This window comes from Protopterus annectens, chromosome 3.part1 (genome assembly GCF_019279795.1).
Source record: "Protopterus annectens isolate FY-2018-M chromosome 3.part1, PAN1.0, whole genome shotgun sequence".
NCBI lineage: Eukaryota > Metazoa > Chordata > Ceratodontiformes > Protopteridae > Protopterus > Protopterus annectens.
Genome location: NC_056732.1, coordinates 1,314,171,241 through 1,314,195,392, shown reverse-complemented (window position 1 = coordinate 1,314,195,392; position 24,152 = coordinate 1,314,171,241).

Sequence of the window (24,152 nt, the reverse complement as noted above, 5' to 3'; positions counted from 1 at the left end):
CTGAACAGTCAAGACTTATTTGGAATGACTTGGACAGTATCACTATATACATGCAATGTACTCTAGAGCTTAAATCATCTCTACACAAAACAGCCACAGTTGGTTGGAAAAACTTTGAACAGACACCTAGCTGACTTGACCCTAGAACCCTCACTAACTCAATTCAAAAATTAACTTAAGAAATACTTTAAAACTCATTGGTTATATCTTTGCACTAACCCCGACTAGTGACCTCGCTATTTCTTGGGTGCCTTACCTTCAACTACTTCTAACTTTTTTCTACCACTCCATTTCAGGAAGGGTCAATTGTATAACTGCTGCTCAATGTGTCTTAAACCTGAAAGTAATGTTATGTATATATAACTTTGAAAATAATGCTATGTTTTGTAGTATTTTATAATAAGTTAGTACTATATGTGCGAAATGCTGGTATTGCTTATGACTGTAATCTGTTTGAAGCTAGCATTTACTAAATGTTCAATATGTATTATTATCTTGGAGCTTTTCTCCCCGGGCCTCCGCTGAAAATGGACATATATCCAGTCGGACTATCCCGGTCAACAAATGTAAAATAAAATAAAAATAAATAAATAAAAAATAAAATAAAAAATACTTAATAATAAATAATAAAAACATAAGACAATACTTCTTACAAGCTAGTCAAGAGTTCAGAGATCACAGAGAAATACTTAAAATAATACAGTAAAAAAGTTCTGGCATCATTACAGAAAAAAAACTAATGTAATCTTCCTAATTCCTAGCTATTTCTCAGAGAAACACTAAAGTCCAAGATCCTACTTGCATACAGACACAGGCAGAGTTGTCCAGCAATGGCATCAATATGTGACATGACTGACTTATGTAATATATATTCATGTGGTTTATCATAACATGACTCGTGCATATAAAATGCCCAGTATAGAAACAACAGTCCAAACTCTGCTTATCCCTACATTCTCACAAGTGGAGCATGACACATGCCAAGAGATGTCAGGGATGGTGCGTAATGTAATAGAAATTGTCCTTGGTGCCCAAAACAGTCACTTGGAGAGGTTGCTCACTAGAATGGAAAAGAGACTCTCATGTCAAGCAGTTTCACAGGGGACCAAGAAAGAGGACAGTGATGACAGTTCTGAGGGTGAGGCTTAGATTCTCACTGTTCCCACACTTGTGTTCATGATCATCCCTGTGTCTGTCTTGTTTGTCCTGTTTCTCTCTACCTACTTCCTCTCCTACCCTATGTACCTGACCTTCACATTCCGATGCCCTTTCCCTAACATTCCTTTCTTTGAAATCCAGAAGAAAATGGTTACCTATCCCACAAACAAAATCTGTCCCATACATAGTTCTCTACTTCACATATGTGTATTCTCAGCACACTTGATTTTGTCCAATTGGCTATACAACATTATCGCATTGTTGTTACCCACCTGTGTTGTGGTGACTGTCCAAATTCATCCAATTTTCTATACACATTCACATTATAGCGTTGAAGAAGAGGATAGTCATGGTTCTTTCCTAATTCCCTACTGCAAATTCCTTTATTGCTTCCTCTTTGTTCTTCCCTCTGCTTGCCCCCATTTCAGCACTTTCCTGTCAATCTCATTTTTACACGTTTAATGAGGTGAAAAAAATAGAATCACGCACCAAACACATGGCCAGAAATGGCCCTTAGAAAGCCTTCACTTTTTCTCTTCTGCATTTGCACAGAGTTTGGCGTTGCACACCAGTGCTGAGTGGCCCTATAAGTCCTATGGCAAAACCTGGTGAGCTTTTGTCATCAGCCACACTTATCTGTTTATCTCTGCACAATAGTGCTTACACATGCTGCTCCACAGGAACGGAGGTAAAGCGGAGTAAAGATATTAGCTTGAAACAGTTACCCTGACAGTTCACTAAACTTCTGAATGTAACAAAATGCAACTTCCTATGTGGAGTGTTATCATAAATCACTTGCCTGATGATTTTTTTGCCAGTAGCATCAAGGGTGTATTTCCAGATATATCTCAAAGTATTTCTTAGTGTGATGTTATATGAATATGATATGTTTAATCACCCACATCTTAACATTTTCTCCAATTATGAGTTCTCATGGGGATACATTAGATACTGGCCAAAATAAATTATTTGCATTGACATCCCTCCCTACAAATATTACATATTTATCCAACCTCATCCTGTTTGTCATAAGCCTGCTGTCCCTCTCCGAATCCTTCTTTACCCCTATGTCAGTCACTTCATGCTACACAACATGGCAGCTTAATAATGAGAACAAACCAAAAACATGTCCATGAATGTTCCATTAAACCAAACATTGTTATGTGTATGTTCACCTTTCCTTGTATTCCTTCCTTCACTCCCACCCGTCTTTATGTATGTGTATCTATTATGTTGATGGACGTATAGGGTATCTCATGGCTTCTGCAGACTGACATAACTCTGCTGAAGGGTAATACAATCATGTTACCTTTATTCAATAGTGAATCAGTGCTCTTGTAGTGTGCAAGATTTAAAAATATACTGTAGGATTCTCGTTGTGCCATGTCCGGGTAATGATGGATGAAAGGTTCATGTAATGTGATGTGGAAACTGTCCTTATTGTGAAGAATCATACTGCACACACTTTTCAGGATATCCAGCAAAACACAAATAGCTAGCATATCTGCTGAGTCATAATAAACATTTACAAAGATGTACCCCCCTTGTCATTTCTAGAAAGCTGTACACACAATTAACTTGTGATTGACATTGAAGCCTGCAAAACAGCTAACAGTTTATAACTGTATTGAGGTAGGCATTAATGATCAAATTTGGGGAAGACACATACTTTAGTGTAGTCAGTTATAATCACATTTGCAATCCTGATCACAATTACTTAGCTAATGCCATCCTGACACTGTTTTTTTTTAAAAAGAAAACATTCTCGATTTGAACCGTGGCTCACCTGTGTTTTCACCAGGTTCACCAGGAGCTTACTGCACTTACACACTGTGCCACAGAGAAAGCTAGGCAGCAGCTGTATTTTCCATACTCAGTACTGTCCAGAGTGTTGATGGCTGCACCTCACCACTGAACTTGTTTGTGGAAAAGAAGGTGAACCAAATTACATCCTACACTTTTTACCTTAAGCTTGGAGCCACATTTACTCGGTGCTTAACATCATGCAAATTGGGAAGGCAATGGCAATGCTTATTATAATGTAATACAACTTTGGCCACAACACTTCAAATACAGACTACAGCACAAACATCATCATATCTGTCAGCAATTTCTCCCATAACATGTCTTGCAAACTATTTCACAAGTTCAGGTTTAATTCATGAAATGTGAATCATTCATGTGCTGATACTTTACCATCATCCCCGCAAATCAGTTTCTTGGTGATGCATATGTAAAGAATTTATTTATTTATTTGGCATTTGTTTACTGAGAAAGTCTGACTGGACACATCCTTTTTCAGTGGAGGCCCAGGGAGAAAAGCTCCACGTTGAAACATATATAAATAAAAAATATAAGTAGAATATATATGGCACAGAAGTTAAAATACTATCTAGATACGGTTTGGACAAGCAGTTATACATGCAGACAAGTTAAAGAATATCACAGTTTAGTTAATACACAGTAATTATTAACCTAATCAATAGAATCAGAAAATTAACAATAAGTAGAGAGACATTGCATCATTAAACCTTTCTGTATGAGAAAATAGGGACCAATATGACAATTACACAAATTCTGAACACAGTTTACTAAGAAATTGATTTATCAAGTCTTAATATGCCATCAGCTCTACAGTGTTATAGTGCTATGGAATGTTAATTGCAGAGAGACATAGTCAACAGACTAGACAGAGGAGATGGATTTGTCAGTAAGTGAAACAAAGTAGTAGCATAGTCAGAGGTAGCGGTTAGTCTGGTGCAGAGCAAGGATACAACCATTTATTGAATAAGTGGCTTTTTAGTATTGTTTTAAATTGGACTAGTGATGTAACCATTGTAATGTTTTCTGGTAGTGCACTCCAGATTTTACGTATATAATTTGAGAAGAAGGAATCTCATGCTTGTTTTTTGGTTATATTGATTTTTATGTGATGTTTGTTAGTGGATTGTAGGGTTATGTTAGTGGCATATGGTTGAAGAAATACATGTAGGGCAGGTGTTTTCTTAGGTTCATGGAGTATTTTAGGGGCCATGGTTAACTGGATGTAGTGAAGGAGATGGGGGAGCTCTAGCCAGTTGAGTTGCTTGAGTGCTATACAATGGTGGGCTCTAGCTGATAGGTTTGTAGCATATCTGTCAATTTTGTTATACAAGATTCAAGTTTTGCTAGCTCAGACTTTTTTAGATTTGTGAGTATGGGAGCTGCATACAACAATGTGGAGATTAAATGAGACTGGGCAATGGTAGTTTTAGTATTTTTAGTGAAGTAGTGTTTGTTCCTACACAATGTTCAAAGTTTCTTGTGTACTTTTTTTACTCTTTGGGAAATATGAAGATCAAATTTTAAGTTTCAATCAGTTTCGACTTCTAAAAGTTAGATGTGTGGTGATGGAGAGATGATGGTGTTATTTAGTGATACAATGTTGAAAGTGTTAGTGGATGGGGCTGATTTAGTGAGTTAGAAAAACATAAGTTTGCTTTTTTGGGGGGTTAAAATGAATTGAGAGTTTGTAAGCCAGGTCTCAACTGCTATAAAGGATTGTTGTGTTAGGTTTTGAAGTTCTTAAATAGAGGAAGCAGCACATATCACTGTTGAATCATCTGCATATTGAATGAGGGAGGCTTATGGAGTTGAGATATGGAGGTTGTTTGTAAGTATTAAAAATAGTAGTGGGCCTAAGAATGATCCTTGAGGGACACCTATAGTCACTGGTAGAAGAGGTTTAGCATGGCTTACTCTGGTTACTGGGCTGCAATTTTCCATTTCATGGAAATGCATTCATAAACACAAGAGAAGGGCAGGGACATGTGTGCTTGACTAAACATGTATATTCAGGTATTCATGTATGACCGGCAGCAATGCACTTGCAAATGATTTATCAGCACCTGGGCCATTGTCAAGCAGACTAAAGAAGTGCACGATAACAGCATTGTTATATTTGGCATGGGTTTATACTGACAATGGACATTGGACATCCATGATCATATCACATTGATATTGTTAGTAAATTCTGTAAACATGGACATCTCTTCATCTGAGAATGTAGACACATACCTCCACCCTTACAGTACTGGTGTTTTCGAAGTGTGTGTGTGTGTGTGTGTGTGTGTGTGTGTGTGTGTGTGTGTGTGTGTGTGTGTGTGTGTGTGTGTGTGTGTGTGTGTGTGTGTGTGTGTGTGTGTGTGTGTGTGTGTGTGTGTGTGTGTGTCTTATCTAAACAACATCCTGATAAACAGGGAAATGTATGGCTCAGTTCTGCAAGATGCATTAATGACAGCCTCTTTCAAATAGGTTACCAGGATGTATTTAAATGTATTTTTGCAAACTGCAATCACACCACACATTCATATCCCAAGTCCTGCCTTTGCATGCAAGTCTCATAGCAGTATATGTTACCTGTGACACTATGTATGACAATGATAAAACTAAATGTGTATGATGGCAAGAGTGTTAAGTGCTGTGTCCTGTAACTTGTGTAACTAGTTAGGTAGGGGAATTAATCGCACAAAATTAAACTTGTATGTGTATCTGTATGCTTGAATGTGTGTGTGTGTGTGTGTGTGTGTGTGTGTGTGTGTGTGTGTGTGTGTGTGTGTGTGTGTGTGTGTGTGTGTGTGTGTGTGCATAGGTGTGTGTGTGTGTGTGTGTGTGTGTGTGTGTGTGTGTGTGTGTGTGTGTGTGTGTGTGTGTGCACACGTTCCCATAGTCAGAAGAGCTCACCTCCAAGTCCTGCTGCCTTTACTCAGATATCATTCAGAAAACACTTTTACAGTGGTAAATACTCAGTTGTTTACCTTGTGTAACTAGTTAAGGAGAGGATTGAATCTCATGATAGTCAATTTGTGTGCATACATATTCAGAAGAGCTTGACTCCTGGTCCTGCTGCCCTCTCTCAAGCATCAATCAGAAAATACTTTTACACTGATATATGACTCAGTAACAATTTCCCACAGAGCTCCCTACATCATCTTCTCACCATACACTGATAACGTCATCCTTTACAAAGTGAAATCTGACACTGTTAAAATCAGACTTGTGCCATGGTGCTAGTGTTAAGTACTCTGCTCCCCTACTGTACTCCCAAATTCCACCCACCCCCACTTGTGTAGCTTGTGTAACTAGTTAGGTAGAGGACTGACTCTCATGATAAGCAATGTGTTTGCGCGCGCGCGCATGGTGTGTGTGTGTGTGTGTGTGTGTGTGTGTGTGTGTGTGTGTGTGTGTGTAGTCAGGAGAGCTTTACTCCGGGTCTGCTGCACTCTCTCAAGCATCATTCAGAAAATATTTTACACTGGTACATGGCTCCACAGAAATTTTATACAGACCTCCAAGCAATATCTTCTCAGCATTAACTGATGCTGACATCCCATATAAAGTTCACTCTGATACTGTTAAAGTCATACTTGTGCTATGGTGCTAGCATTAAATACTACTTTCCATAGTTTGTATAACCTATATAGGTATGTGTTCTAATTTCAGAGCAGTCAATTTTAGTGTGTTTGTGTGTGTTCATTCAACTATCAGTGTGGAGACAATTTTATATCGGAATGTGAGTCCACATCTATATCAGACACTCCTACAAAACATCTTCTTCTCAGCAGACAATGATGATGTCATCATCTTTAAAGTGCACTCTGAAAGAATTAAAGTCAGGCATCTGTGGTGATGCTAGACTTACATTACACACACCTGTTGACTGAGGTGAGGTTTGAATATTACACCACACCACACTAGATGATTGAGTACAGATTTGAACAAAATATCTGTGTATGTATACAAGCTGGATTCCATACAATATAAGACTAGCACCACCATAGATATCTGGCTTTAACAGTTCAGATTCACTAAGGGTATATCATGTCTGTTAAATGTGTTTGACTTTTTCGAGAAGATCATCAAGGCCATGGATGAGGGAAAGAATGTGCATCCCACCTACACTGACCTGGCCAAGGCATATGACACAATTCCTCGCTCTGGTATTATACAGAACCTCTCTCAACTGGCCATAAACCCCTGCATCACCAGGTGGGCAGCCAAATGGCTCACCAACAAGGCACATACTGTCAAAGTTGGTGGATTAACCTCTAGGAAGAGGGCAATCACCAGGGGCATACCACAGAATTCTGTACCAGTAACCTTTCCTGCTCAGCTTTTATTTCTCAGAAGTCAATGCAAATGTAGACAGTCTTTGTCTGACCAGTGCTGTGGATGATTGAAATTGGCAGCAATCACTGAATACATGAACAATACAGTCATAGTGCAGAAAAATAAATGCAGACAAATTATTGTTGCCATAGCCATGGAGAAAAACTAAATGCAAAAAAATCATAATTATTCCCATTTGGAAAGCAAATACCCCACTTAATTGCAACACAGACAACATCCCCAAAGAGTAGATCCCAGTGGGTACATGATATGGGTACTCAGGTTGATACTTACCTGAACTTCAACTACCCTGTGTCCACAGTGGTGAAAAAAGTTATTTTATGTGGCACAACTCATAAGTAACAGCATGTTATCCAGATCAAAGGATGTTATAATTCCATTGTTCTTGGCCCTCATCACTAAAATAATTGAGTATAGTGCACTCTTTGGTGTGTACTTCACCACACATCTGCAGCAGCTGGAGTGAACCCAGTGTTTTCTCACCAGACAGATACAGGTTATAAAAAAACAAGTCCTACATAGAGACTGAAAGCTCTATCACTGTATTCTGTCTCCTACAGCCTGCTAAAGGGTGATCTGTGTCTGACCTTCTGGGCAGTCTCTGATCTGGTCCTGATGGAAATGTTATACATTCTTAAATCAAACTGCATTAAGAATCACTCATTCCAAGGATCTTAACCTAGTCTCCGACATAAATAAATCATGTTGGAGCGATACTTACATCTCTCAGAGACTTACATCTTTGCTGGAACAAGATTCCCACGCATGTAAAGCAAAGTCCTTCCCTGACCCTCTTCAAGCACAACCTAGATCAATGGATATGTAATCGAAATTTACTCCTGGGGTGGTGAACTTGACCCTCATGGACTGAGGTAGTTAGTATTGCATACCATAACATAGACACATATCTCTGTGAACGTTTCACTTAGCTATTGAAAATTGATAAACTTGGGTTAAATCTGGCTAGACTTGTATGGGATCTTAAGCTATTAGGCTAGTACTCTCTTACGAACATATGAACCTATGAAGTGCAATTATAGCCTATGTACAGCTATAGTGTGACTATACTGCTTCATGGATGTACTACTACATTACATCAGTATTATCAATTGATAGGGTGCATGTACACATATGGATATATGCCAGGACTTAATGGCAGTATAACATGTTGACTGGCAATGTCAGGGAGGCAGTGATCGCTGTCATATGTCTTGCATTTGGACACATGCTTATAGTGGATGCTCCGTGTATTGTTTGGTATGTGTACAATATTATAGTGACAGCTTCCTCAATCTTTTATACATGACTTTGCACTGCCATACTTTCTCTGCACATGGGCATAGTTGATGCATTGTCATCATTCTCCCATACAGCTGTACCATTCATTATAATGGTGCTCTTCACACATCAAGTGCTGATGCTTCAGACAATATCCATTGCTATTACATGTGGCAGATGCATGCAATACACATATATGTGCAGGGAATCTACTCATAACAGTGTGGTGTTTGCATGTGTTGCTATTCATATGGCTGATATCATCAGCCAGGAATGCTTTAGTCAAGTGTATCTCATTTCTTCTTTCCAGTCTGCCATGAACTGGTTCAACCTGCTCTGTTCACCCTCACTACACTCGGACTAACTCTCCTCCCAAATCTCACCCACCCCCACTACCTCAACATTTATCCATAATTAGTCACTCCCACTAACCTCTCACAACCGATTACACACTAAAACACATCACCTACACCATCCTCTTCCGCACACTGTATCCACTTACCAAAGACAATCCACCTACTACCATACACCTCACTGCCTACAGCAATTTCTCTGTTTCCAGTATCTGCACCCACTTTACCCCTACACTGAAAACCAAACAACAACCATATTTCTCCTATCTCACCTCCTAGGTAACGTCCTCCCTTCTATCATCCATAACATCTATCCTCCTACTTTCCCTATCATGCTCGACTCTCACTCCCTATTCTCTCTACTACCTACTACACTCACCCATCCACTACCTAGGTCACTTCCACAACCTTTCACACATCTTCCCTTTCTGAAATATAACCTGCACACTCTACTTCTGCAACTCTAACTCACATAACCTTCCCTTCAGTAAAAGCTCATCACTAGTATCTCTCCACAACAATGTCACTCCATTGTCTTCCTCTATAATGTCTAACTCTACTCTTATCTTACACTTAAACAGTATAGCATTTCATACAATTACCTTCACAGTCCTTATATTTGCCAACTGTCTAACTTACACTCAGTATCAGCTACAAAACTGCAACACCCTCCACACCATTACTAATCCTCTGCCGCATCAAACACAACCCACTAACTTTGAAATTGCCTCAGACCTCTACAACACCTCTTACATTGCACACTTCCCATCCAACTCCACCCAAGTTCTCAAATATCTCTTAGGTATCATAAACTCCTTTCTAAGCTCTCTAAAACTCTACTACACTTTACTTCACAATTAAAGCTCAGTGGTGATGTCCACCCAAAGTCTGGCCCCAAAAACACTCACCAACAACCCATCCCTCCTACCCCAATCCCTTACTTTCCTACCTTCCCAAAGGCTCCAACCTCCTGCTACTTAATATGAACCTAAGAAGTACTGTCAACAAGGTCCATGATCTTCATGCCTCCCTGTCACTATACTTCCCAGATATCTTCATCCTCACTGAAACCTGACTAAAACCTGAAATTAAGAGCAACAAAATTCTCCCTCCAGGTTATAACATACGTAGATGTGATATTAAACATAAGCATGGAGCTGGAGTAGCCATTACGTTCAAGAAAAATATAAACCTCAAACTTATTGATCTAAACAACCCAGACTTTAATAACGCTAAAATGTTATTTACAAAACTAGAAATTAACACAAACACCTAATTATAACTGCCATTTATATTCCACCCAGTAATAACCCAAACACAACTGAGGATATACTTCACTGGATATCTTTAATTTTCCCACAGGAAAACATCATTATGGGTGACCTCAATAGTGACTGGCTCTCCTATAACTCTGAAAATCCCACTAATTTCATCAACCTACATGGCTTCTCACAGGTTTACAAACAGCAACAAGAACTGACAAAAACAACAAATGACAATCTATACCAGACTGGATCTTCACCAACAAACCAATCAGATTGCCTCCCCAATAGCAAAAACAATCATCTCCCCACATATTTGCTCAGACATTATCTTAACCCCTCCAGACAAACTTACTCCTGTCTAATTCATAACAAAAAGAACCTTAATACTCAAATATTTCTCTCGTTATAACAACCTTTGACACAGCTGTATGCTATTTTAACTCCACCTTCCTTGATATTCTAAATAAACTAGCCCCCTGTAAAACTGCCAGAATAAAATCCAACTATACTCCATGGCTAACAAGCAGCACTAAAAATCTACTAAAACAAAGAGACAAAGGCTGGGTACTCTGGCATACCAACAAAAATAAAACTAATGTAAATCAGTACAAATAACTTTGCAACAAAGCTAATTCTCAGGTCAAACTTGACAAAAATACATACTAATCTGTCACATAGCAACAGCAACACAACAATCCCAGGAAATTCTGCTCCACCATAAAAAAACTCCTTCAACCCAGTAATACATCCCTTCTAACATCTCAAACACTGAAAGCATCGCTACTCAATTCAACACTTTCTTTATAAACTTTATATGCTCTCTTACCAACCCCTATCTCAATATTCCTCCAATTATCCCTACAATATTTTTATTTTTTTTTTTTATTTTACATTTGTTGACCGGGAGAAATCCGACTGGATATATGTCCATTTTCAGCGGAGGCCCGGGGAGAAAAGCTCCACATTTAGAGTAAATTACATACAGGATTAAATAGTTACATATTAATACATTATTGTAATAACCAACAAAGTTAGAGGATAAGGGCATATCATATATGTAATTAATAAAAAAATGTTTTTTTGCTGGATAGCATTCATAGACAAGACATAATTGTGAAACAGATAGACACAGACAAAAGTGTAATTTTACTTATACTAGATAGTCAACTTTTCAAAGGAGTGAGAATAGTGTTAGGTAGAGTAGAGAAGATTGAAAGAATCATTAAGGGGGTAAGAGAGAAGGTCAGGAGAGTACAACAGAAGGAGATTGCTTGATAGAGGAGAAAAAGAAGTAGGCTAATAGGAAGAAGTTAATCTGGATATGAGCATTGGCAAAGCCAGTGAGACTGGAAATGGTGGGTAAGACTTTTTTTGAAGTGGGGTAGGGAGGTAATGGTGGTAATAATGGGTGGGAGGGAGTTCCATATCTTACCAATGGAATTGGCAAATAGAGCATCTCCTCCAGAGTTACAGGATTTGACTGTTTGTATGAGTGTCCTACACGAGGACCGAAGGCTGTTTAGATTGATGTATGGTATGATTAAATTCTCCAGAGCTGGGGACTTTTCAGGGTGTTTGAGTATTTTGAATGCCTCAATGAGTTGGTTTAGCTGGAGAAGGTTTGGGAGTTCTAACCAGCCGAGGTATTTTAGGTTAATACAATGATGAGTTCTGTATGGATTACCAGTTGCAAATCTGGCTATGTGATTGTAGGAGCATGATAGTTTATTTAGGTCTGATTTATTAAGGTTGGTAAACAATGGAGAGGCATATAGAAGGGTAGAGAGTAAATGCGAGCGAGCAAGGGTTACTTTTGCAATTGGTGTTAGAAAGGATTTGATTCTATATAGTGACCCCAGTTTCTTGTTAACGGTCTTAATGGTTTGATTAATGTGGATGTCGAATTTGAGTTGATTATCAATGGTCACTCCTAATAGTTTCGTGTGGGAGTCTGGGGAGATAATTGTCCCATTATTGGATTGTATGGTAAAGGAAGTGTTAGGGAGTTTTTGGGTTGGATGGAAGAGTAATAATTTGGTTTTCTTTGGATTCAGAATTAGCTGCCGTCCACATAGCCACTTTTCTATTGCTGTAAAACAGCTTTGGGTTTTAGATAGTAGTTTGTCAAGGGATTTGTCAGAACATATTAATGTCGAATCATCGGCATATTGAATACAGGTGGCCTCAGGGATGGCTTTATGGAGGTCATTAATAAAGACTGAAAAGAGAAGTGGACCCAGTATGGACCCCTGAGGAACTCCAATGATACAAATGACTCCTTCTCCTTCAAACCTGTTCATACCCTCACTATAAAATAATTACTCTCCACACTTAAACCCATATTCGTTGCAGCAAATAATGTACCCTTAGAATTCCTAAAATTAGCAGCTGATGCCATTCCCTAGCCTGTCACTATTCTGATCAACTGTTCTACAACAAAATACTATTTCCCTCAAATTGGAAAATATCCTATATTATCCCTCTACACAAAGGGGGCAAGTCTACCGAACTTTCTAGCTACAGACCCATTGCTATCTTACCACCATTTCCAAAATACTAGAGAAATGTATCTGCAAGCAGCTTTTAAACTACCTTCTATCCAATAACCTTTTAGCCAACATACAGCATGGGTTTCATCCACACCATAGCACCATATCTGCCATCCTAAGCTTTATCAACTCCATCAACCAGCATAGAAATAATGGAAAACTTGTGTCTTCCATCTTCCTGGATCTATCAAAAGCCTTCAATATGGTTTTCATCAAAAACTAATGGCGAGCTTCCAACTCTAAAACTTAGCCACTCTTCTGTAGCATGGTTCCATAGCTACTTATCTGGCTGAAAGCAAGCTGTGAAATGGCAACAAGAACTCTCACCCCTACTCCCTGTTAGTTTGGGAGTATCCCAAGGATCTATCCTAGGTCCTGTACTTTTTAGAATGTTCACCAACAAGATACATTTATCTGCACCCCTAGCCTCCATCATTCAGTATGCAGATGACTCATCGCTCATCTGTGTCACACCCTCCCTAAAACAACTAATATCTACAACACAACAGTCCTTCCTTGCAGTCAAATCATGGCTAGTTGAATCACAACTGATTCTGAACCCCTCCAAAACTCAACTGATGCTCTTTCACCCCAGCAACCCATGGGATCTTCATACTCCAATCCAAATACATTCCTCCAACAACACTACAATGTCAGCAGTAACTCACACAAAATTATTAGGTGTAATAATCAACAATAGTTTAAAATTTGACTTGCACATATCAAAATCCATCAACAAGACACACATCAAATTAGGCTCAATGTATAGAATCAACCCTTTCCTTACAGATAACATAAGACAGAATGTAGCCAGAACCCATCTACTCTCCAGCCTACTATATGCCCCCCTATTTTAACAAACTGATCTCACCAAACTAGAAACCTGCTACAATAAAATCACAAAATTTGCCACCAACATTCCACATAGGTCCCATCACTGCATTGCCCTATATCAACTGAACTGGCCAGAACTCCCTAATCACTTAACTTACACTCAACTTACCTTAGCTCACCGACTTGTACACCAACCCAGTAAAAGCCCCTCCCTTCAACTAATGCTTCAACCTTATAGAACACTCGCAAACATCATTTCTCCTCCTATAAATCTTTATTACAGGTTTCCAAATCCAATAACAAAGCTGGAGACTGTCTTCTCTAAATATATCCTCAAAATATGGAATACTCTTCCTCAACCCATCAGGGTCAGGAGAGTGGCCTAATGGTTAAGGTGTTTGCCTTACAAACACGAGGTGCAGGGTTTGAGTCTCACAAGGGATAATTGGCTAAGCTTAAAATGGCTTGCAAGGGCAGTTAGCTTAGTATGAATCTATAACCACTACTGACCCATCTCACTTCAAAAAATGTATAAAGGACTTCCTCAGTAACAATTGGCTCAGCTCATGCTCCACTCCCGGATGAAGTCTTCTACTGACTAGCAACTCAAACTAATCCTCTTCCATTTATGCATCTCAAACGTATGTACTTACTACATAACCTCCTACCTCTTCTTACTACCTTCACAATTCTCCCTTCTAGTTTATCTTCATTCACTATTCTCCTTCTACTATAGACTAACCCCCTCTGTCCCCTCACCTCATCACCTATAACTTTTCCATATCTCACCCTCTCTCCTCTTAATCTTTCCTCCCTCTTCCACTCTCTGCTATACTAATCCCCCCTTCAACAATCTCACTGGAATCAGCAACCCTACAATATGTATTTCTAACACTGAAAATCTTGCTCCCTTCTGTAATCCATTACTTTTTCAGTACTACTATTTAGACTATACTTTGTATTAAATTCTTACCAGAATTTGATGAACAACCAGTAAATTACTTTGTAATCAACAGAATCACTATGACTTAATGTATTTTCATGAAGTGTATTATCTTTGTAACTTGTCCCTGGAGTTTTCCCCCTGGGCCTCCACTGAAAATGAACACTCACCCAGTCGTACTATCCTGGTAAACAAAAGGAAAGAAAGAAAGAAAGAAAGAAAGAAAGAAAGAAAGAAAGAAAGAAAGAAAGAAAGGAAGAATAATAAATAATAAACATTTAGTAAAGTGAACTCCCATACATCTGGTAGGTAATACTCAACTAATATCTGGGATGTATACCCATTAGTATTTGACAGTGCAGACTTCCTTCCAAGGTGTTCTACTAGATCCTTGTGTGATACGACTATCTGTTTTGCACCCATTAGTTAGCTCATTGATGACAATGATTCATGGGTTTGATTCTTGCAGGTGGTGATTGTGGCTTATGTGTCATGAAAATCTATCAACTGACCATGATTAGTCTTGATTTCAACTCCACTGTTAACACTGTCCCTCTTAAACCATTCAAAATGTGATAATTTTTGGGAAGGTGTGTGAATTCCACTTACAGAATACTGGCAATCATTACAGTTGTATATGCCTGTTCCTGAAGAGCATATAAGTTACACTTGCATACTCTATCAATGTTGCAGATTATTGGTTGTAATATTGTAAAAGTGTCCATGATTATGTCTGTTTATGTCTACATTTGTCCAGGAGTCTGTTCCTATGTGTCCTTGATTGTTTGAGAGTTATGGTGACATATCAGTAATATACAAGCAAGTCATTTTTCCAATCTTCTTTGTATGCAGATGCCCCTAATTTATATACCATCCTTGCTAAATGTCCTCTCCAGTGAGTATGTCAGTAATGTTTACATCACAAACATTCATATCCATTAACATGTAACCTTCTGTGACTGTCCCATCTATACTGTAACGTGTTTATATCATAATATACTTGCTCAAGAGGTGTAAACAGCAGTATATATTGTGCTATCTACGTATGTGCTTAATGTTATGCTACTTACTTGTACTGGAAGTGTACATAAATTTACATATCCTATTTTGGAGTCAATGGCATATTTCCCATGCCCTCTTACTCTTTATTCATTCCTATCATACATGTCTGTGCCCGTTTTCATTCCCTGCCCAGTGTACATTTTCTTGTTTTAGCCCTTCGCATCTAACACCCTCTCCATTAGTTCATTGATCAATTTTGTTTTTAATTGTACATTGCACTGAGTACATTTTTTTAATGTGTTATTACTGATGGACTCCTGGTACATATTGTGGCTGTATGTGTAATATCACCAAGCAAGTTTGCTTGTAATCAAATGTGACTGCATCTTCTTTCTCTGCTCATGCTGTTGCGCACAGTTTCCTGGCTGGCATAACTACTGCTGGCCACAAAACTGTGCTTTTATTCGTGTAAGCATGATGAGCAGCATGAATATGACTTACCACTACTGCTCATTGTGCTGACTAGTAAACTCCATGTTGGCTTCGCGCAAAGCCCACACTGAGCAAGTGCATTTTGAGATTTAGACTTAGAGCGTTGAGGGAGTACTCTTAACAGGGATCATGATACTACTGCATATTTTCTCTTTTGGCATTTCAGTTAATGAAATAATAAAATATTTAAGGGTATTTATACAGAATTTGCAATGTTTGCAGTCTTACCCTCACCAAAAACTACAACATGCAACAAGGTAGCAATTCATATGACTACACTGCAGTATAAGGCAGTTGATGAAAAGGTGCAGAAAAATGGGTCTGTAAATGATCATATAACACATATATGAAGAAGTACAGTCTAACGAATGCCTATGACATGCAGCTGAGGATGGGAAAAGCAGGTCCCAGTTCACAGTAATCAGGAGCAAAGTCACACAGGACAGTGGAGTCTGAAAATTAATGATTAAGATCAGTCCAAAACCTGTAGGTTCTTAGGTTCATAGGTGTGTACTAGGCTAATAGCCCTGGAGCCTATATATGCCTAACCCAAGAAGATTCCCTGGCACCATGATACCCAAAGTTAGTTCCCAGTGCCCCTGTCAAGCAAGGCCACTGAAGTGATCCCCAAAGTGAACTTACTATTGTCCATCCACTCGTCAAGATTTCTCTTAAAGAGGGCCAGTGAAGTGCTCTGCTTGACATGAATGGGAAGTTTGTTCCAGAGTATGGGAAGTCTCTGGGTTAGGAACCTGTCCCACTAGTATGTTCTGTTTATTGTGGTAATGAGGTTTAGGTCTCTGGAGCAAGTGGCACGGAGGGATTGGGATTTCTTTAGTTGTAGCATATCTAGCAGCTCTGGGTCAGACATGGCTTTGTAGGTCAAGCAGAGATCGCCTCTAAGTAGGCGATAAGAGACAGAGTACAGCTGGTGTTTTTTGAGTCTGTCCATATAGGGTATGTGTCTAAGGCCTAAGATTCTCTTAGTGAGGTATTTTTGTGGCCTTTCCAGTTGTTTTAGGTATCTAGTGAGATACATACCAAATGGGGCGTTGTACTCTACAATAGGTCTAATGAGGGACGAGTAGAGAGGGATTATGACCTCTTTCTTCCTGGATGAGAAACCTTTTGTAATGAGATGTGCCACATAGAAGGACTTTCTGACTGCAGTGGCAATGTGGTTATCAAAGGAGAGGTTGCTGTCAACCTGTGTCCCCAGGTCCTTATCACACCTTCAGTGTTTAGTGTACTACCACCTATGTGGTTCATGGGCACTGAAATTTTCCCAAAGGGGAATGGCAATGCACTTTTTGGCACTAAACTTAAGGCCATGATTCTGGCACCAGTCATTGGTGTCAGTGAAGCCTTTTTGTTGAATGTCTACATCAGCTGGAGAATCAATAATGGCTCCCAGTTTGCAATCATCTGTGAACTTGGTCAGCCAGAGTCCCTTTGTGTTGGCTTGAATTTCAGAGAAGTAGATGCTAAACAGGAGAGGACCTAGGACCGATCTCTGTGGGACACTACTTGTAACTGGTCGTTAGTCAGATTTAGAGTTCACTACTTTCACAGTGTGGGCTCTATCAGTGAGCCAGTTGGCAACCCATCTTATGACATAGGGGGTTTATGCCTAGTTTAGTGAGTCTAGCTATGATTCCTGAGTGAGGGATGGTGTCGAAGGCCTTGACAAGATCTAGGTAGGCTCTGGTGACAGACTCGAAGAAGTCTATCAGGTTGAGCAGGCATGATCTACCTTTCACAAACCCAAACTGTGTGGGGTCCAGAGTTTGGAGATTCCCTATGTCTTTATTTATAAGGTCCATGATGATGTGCTCCATAGCCTTGCATATCAGACTTGTCAGGCTAATGGGGTGGTAGTTCCCAGGGTCTATAATCACTCCTCCTTTGTGGAGGGGGATGACCGTAGCAGTGTGGCATTCAGTAGGAACAAAGCATGAAATGAGGCTGTGATTGAACAGGGTACTCAGGTGTGGTGTCAGTTCACTTTGTAATTCATGTAGAACACAGCCAGGGATATTATCACGTCCCATGAAAGCTGTATTCTTGGCTTTGGACAATGCAGTTTTTACCTGTGTAGCCATGATAATAGGGACTTGGCATTCCTCAGGTATTGTGATAGGCCCTTTAGGGGGTGAAAGGGGGGTAAATTTCGCCCTTAACCTGTCGGCCAATATGTTGCAATATCAGTTGGTTCTGTATATGTATTGCCATTGTGCTGTAATTCAGAGCAGAGCAGAGCAGATATGAGTATTTCCATCTAGATTCTTGACATAACTATAGAATGCCTTGTGGTTGTGTTTATAATCTGCAGCAATTTTGTTTTTGTAGTTAGCTTCAGAGGATTTGATGATGGATCTCAGTTTTTTGCTGAGGCTAACAAGGGTGTTTTTCCAGTCTTAGGACTTCACCCTTTTCTGCAACAGTTTTTTTTCTTCTGTTGTAGAGTTTGTTTATGGTGGAGGACCACCAGATTGGCTTCCTTTTTTTGGAGGAGAGTGTCTTGGTTCTGTTTGGTATGGCCCATTCCATGCACTTGTGTATGTGCTCATACAGTGCACTGGTGTATGATTCAGCAGTCATGCACCTATTTTCCATTTGCATGGGTGTCGTGAAGTTAGCCACCTCTGTTTTTAGAAGCTCAAAATTGGCTTTGGAGAAGTGTTTTACGGTGGGTTCCTTTAGGGGGGTGAGGGTGGGATGTGGATATCCATGGTGATTAGCTTGTGGTCAGATATGACCATGGAGGAGTTAATTACTGGTGTAGAGCAATGGTCACCCATGTTAGTAATGACCAGGTCAGGGATGTTTCTACCCCTGGTGGAGGTAAGAATGAGTTGGTCCAGGGCATTGGAATTAATGCATTCCAGAACACGTTGAGCAAGTGTGTTGGTACATGAGTAATTTTCCCAATTAATGGAGAGGTAGTTAAAGTCTCCCAGTATAAGGGTATTGGGTTGTACCCTAATATTTTCCAGTGTGTTTAGGAATATGGAGTGGGAGTCTTGGGACATGGTGGGGGATCTATAGCAGGCTACAACTTGGATTGCAGTTTTACCTAGTGTTAGTTGCACCTGAAGTATCTCTGATGCGTTATGTTGGGCTACTAGTCTGGAGGTGTGTATATCCTTTATGAATATGGAGATACCACTGCCTTTAGTGCTTCGGTCCAGGTCTAGGGGCCAAAAGGTGTGGTATGAATTATAGCCTGGTAGTGCTGGGGTGCTCTCCGGAGCCTTGAACCAGGTCTCGGTTGCTACACAGATGTCAACGTTCTCCATTTTAAGGAGTGCCTCGAGCAAGTGCATTTTGAGATTTAGACTTCTAGCACTGAGTAGCATAACCCTCAGTTTTCATTACTTGTAGTTGTTACGTTGGTAATTTTGTCATCAGGACATTGCCTAAAAATGGCACTATAGGGGTGGCAAGAGCCTTGGCCAGTATCAGGAATCCCTGGGGTGACAGCTGCAGGTCATCTCTGGTGAAGCATCAAAGTCTGTTGATCATGTCATCCCAGGCAGACAGATAGTGGATCCCCTTAGAATGACACCAGAAACTTAGCCAATTGTTGAAGTCAATCATTTTCTGCTTGTATTGTAGTATTATTCTGGGTGATGGTAGGATGCTACTCAGAGCTAGGATCATACCTGCTTGGCTACAAGATCGGAGAGCTCCTCTATGTCTCTTTTCATGTAGTCCAGGGAGGTACATCTCAAGTCATTTACACTAACGTGGACAATGACAGAGTCATATTTGGACCTGTTGTGGAATGATGTAAGTGCGTGCATTATGTGGCGGATCCTGGCACCCAACAGGCAGCTGACCATAACTTTTTCCTTATTCAGCCCAGTGAATGGGACATTAGTATGCCTTACTATTGAGTCACCTATGACTAGTGTATTGGGTAAGTTGTTTTTCATTAGGCGCTTTGGTTGAATTTATTTTATTTATTTATTTTATTTTATTTTATATTTGTTAACCGGGAGAGTCCGACTGGATACATGTCCATTTTCAGCGGAGGCCCGGGGAGAAAAGCTCCAGGTACATAACAGACATATGAACATTGTTAATGTAAAAAAGGAAGATAGTTGAGTTCTAAATACAATATAAAGATACATCACATCTTGGGAAAAAAATAACAGCAGCATATAAAAAAAAACATAGGTCAGTTACAAAGGCGAGGCGCCTTGTTAAAAAGCGGTTAAGGCTAGTGAGGTAAGAGAAGTGTAAATGATAGTGGTTAATCAGGTTTGGAACAGGGACATTGCCAGAGAGTATTGAGATGGGGTTTAAGCTTTTTTTTGAATTGTAGGAGTGAAGGTTCTGAGGTGAGCATGGTCGGTAGGGAGTTCCACATTTTACCTACAAAGTTTGAAAATAGAGAATCCCCAGCAGAATTATTGGCTTTGGTAGTTTGAGCTAAGATCTTATTGGAGGAGCGTAAAGATTGCAGGTTAATATAGGGGTGAATGATGTTTTTCAGAGCTGGTGTTTTCTCTGGGTGATACAGTATCTGGTGAGCCGTTTTGAGTTGGTTGAAATGGAATTGGCTGGAAAACTCTAACCACCCTAGTTGCTTCAAGTTAGTGCAGTGCTGCATTCTAAAGGTGGAATTTGTGGCAAATCTAGCTATGTGATTGTAACAAGAAGCAAGTTTGTTAAGGGTTGCCTTGTTTAGGTTTGTAAAGAGGGGGGAGGCATAGAAAAGAGTTGATAGTAGGTGTGTGCTGGCAATTGTAATTTTAGCGTGAGGAGTGAGAAAGTGTTTTACTTTATAGAGAGAGCCAAGCTTTTTATTGACGGTTTTGATGGTAAGATTGAAATGGGTGTCAAATTTAAGGGAGTTATCAATGGTAACACCTAATAGCTTTGTGTGAGCTTCTGGTGATATAGTGATTCCATTGGAGGATGTAATAGAGAAGGTGGGGGGATGAGTCTTGTTAGTGGGTGAGAAAGTAAGTAGTTTTGTTTTGTTGGGGTTGAGAACTAGTTGAAGACTTGAGAACCATTTTTCTATTAGGTTGAAGGTGTCTTGGGTTGAAGCAGTGAGGTCTTCCAGGTTGGAGGCAGTGCTGATGATAGTCGAATCATCTGCATATTAAATGCATGTGGCATGGGGGGTGATTGTGGGCAGGTCATTAACAAAGATGGTGAAGAGAAGAGGGCCAAGAATAGATCCTTGGGGAACTCCAAGTGTAACAGGTAGGCATGTGGATAATTTGTCCTGCCATAGAACAGCCTGTTGCCTATTGGACAGGTAGGATTGGAACCATTTCAGCGTGGAATTGCTGAGTGATAGTTTTTTTAATGTATGGAGGAGTTGAATGTGGTTCACCATATCAAAGGCCTTGGAGAGGTCTAAGAAAAGAGCAGATGATAGTTTATTATTGTTTCTGAAGTTATTGATGGTATTAGAAAAGGATAGTAGGGCTGATGTGGTACTGTGATTTGGCCTGAAGCCATGTTGGGAGTTGGCTAGAATTTTATTTTGGTGAGGTGTTCCATCAGTTGTTTGTGGACACACTTTTCCATAATTTTGGCCAGTGATGAGAGTATAGCTATAGGTCTGTAGTTGGTTAGCTGTAGTGAGCTACCACCTTTATGGAGAGGAATAATGTGGGACATTTTCCATATGGAGGGGATGAAGGCTTCTGACAAGGTACGGTTTATGATTATGGAGACGGGATAGGAAATGGCCTCAGCTGCTTTTTGCAGAAACTCAGCTGGGAGAAGGTCAGCTGCTAGCTTAGTGGGTTTTAGTTTTTTAAGAAGAGATGTTATAGAGGATATGGGTACTGGATCGAAGGTAAATAGATGATCTGATGTAGTTGTAGTATTCTGCTGGCATGGGTAGTGGAGTGGGCTGGTTGTTTGTTTGAATTGTGTGGCCAGGGATTGTATAATTTCTGTGAAGAAACTATTGAATATGTTAGCAATGTTTACAGGGCACTGTTGTTTGCAAGTTGTTGGAGTGGGGGTGGTTGCCTGGCCTGGGTGCAGGAGCTTGTTTAAGCCTGCCCAGAATTTTTGTGAATTATTAAGGTGTTTGTGTTGGAGGTGGAGGAAGAAGTTTTTTTTATCATTTAAGATCATTCTTTTAGTTTCATTTCTAAGTTGCCGGAAGGTTTGGTGGGAGTGTGGGTCTTTAGAGGTACGCCATGTGACCCACATCTTGTTTCTAGATAGGATTTTGGATTTTGTTTCCTTAGAGAGCCATGGTGCGGTTTTGGTTTTAGTTCTAATGGACCGTATTGGAGCATGGGAATCTAGAATCTTGAGTTACTGTTTATGTGAGCTATGTGTCTCATGGTTTGTGCTGGGATGTGGTGGTCTCTGCTGTTTGGGCAGATTTTTATTGAGAGCCTCCACAAAGGTAGGTGTGTGTTTTGTGTTACTATGTGAGGGTTGTGGTGGTGTATATTCTGGAGGGCTATGTGTTGAATGTGGTATGGTGCAGGTGTTAACCTTCTCCTCTTGACTGGCTAATCCAGTCTTGGCTGGAGAGTGCTTGGCTTCCAATTTGGCTACATATGTGCATCTCTCACAAGTAATAGTGTTGGGAGGTAAGAGGAGAGGGTTGTCTGTGTACATGAAGCAGTTGCTACATTGCCTCAGGATGCTCAAGTTCACCAGGTTGACAGGAGAAAACACGGGGAACTGACCTTTAGACATGCCAGGATATGAGCTCAATATATTACGTACTGAAGCCCTTTACAGGAAAAATGTCACTCAAAGTGTCCGAGTCTGTACAGAGCACTGCCAACCACTTAAGGGGAAACTAATACATAGACCCTGAAAATTTAAGGATGAAGTATTTAGGCAGATATTCTGAAGTTAGGAAGAAATCAAGCAGTACTTTCTGAAAATAAAGAATCAGCTTGTCAAGAATGATGAAAAGAGGGGAGTCACATGAATGGCTACTGCCTGGCTATGACTAATGCTGGTCTCAGCACAGCTTCACTCTGTTGAGATACAATACTCCTTCTCTCACCAGAAGCAAAATGTTAGCACCGATCCCAAGAAGTGAAGCAGGCCATGGCCTGTTTGGTGATACACAGTCTTGTCCGAGATGATGCAAGGGTCTGCAGGCTTGTAGCCTTTTTCTGGTAGATGCCTCAAATACCAACCAGACCAATCAGGTATGTTAAGCACAGACACTCACTCCCCAATCAGAAAGAGTAAGGAATCAATGCACTCTGCTCCTACTCTCACCAGGATCAGAATATAAGCACAGATTCCAAGCTGTTACCTATAGCATTACAGAGGCAAAACTGCTAACAACATTGGCAATGATAGTGCAACTGCACCTTTTAATCTCAATGGGAGGGGTTTCTGGTTGGACAATGCATCTGCATGAGTCAGACTAAGTGGCACCAGCATAGGTTAAAAGGTGGACTTCCTATATCCATGGGAAGTAGGATAGCGATAGCTCTTACTATACCAGATGTAGGCACCTTCTAGAGAGAAACTGGGGGTGCACTATGCATATCTCAGTCTTCAGCCTGTAGAATACTGAAGACATTTCTTGATACACTGCTGCTGCATGTGGAGGAATATATCTGCTTTTCCAACGTGGCAGGCAAGAGACCTACCACCATGATGACTTTTTTGAGACTGGCCATCTTCCTGAAGTACTGGATGCCATAGGCTGCACCCATGAGATAATAACCCCCCCCCCATGTCCATTGACAGCAGTCCATCAAAAGGAATGGCTTCTATTCCATTGACTGCCAAACCATGTGCAACCAAATCAAGCTAATAACCCATGTAACAGCACAGCACCATGGCAGTCTCCAAGATTCCTACATTCGACATGCATATCATATATATTACCATCTCCTGCACTAAAACACCCTATATGCTACCTGCTGGACAGACTCAGGCACACTAGTGCACTTACCTATCCACTGCCAAATATATAATATGTACATCCCCCCATATTGCTCTCTGTTTCTGCCATGAACCTACTCTATTACAGATAATGCTATTCCCTGGAGACCTGGTTGGTGATACCCATACAGAACATGCATAGCCTGGCGAAACAGCAGTATAACAGCATACATGTACAGAGCAGCAATATGCCATAACTTAT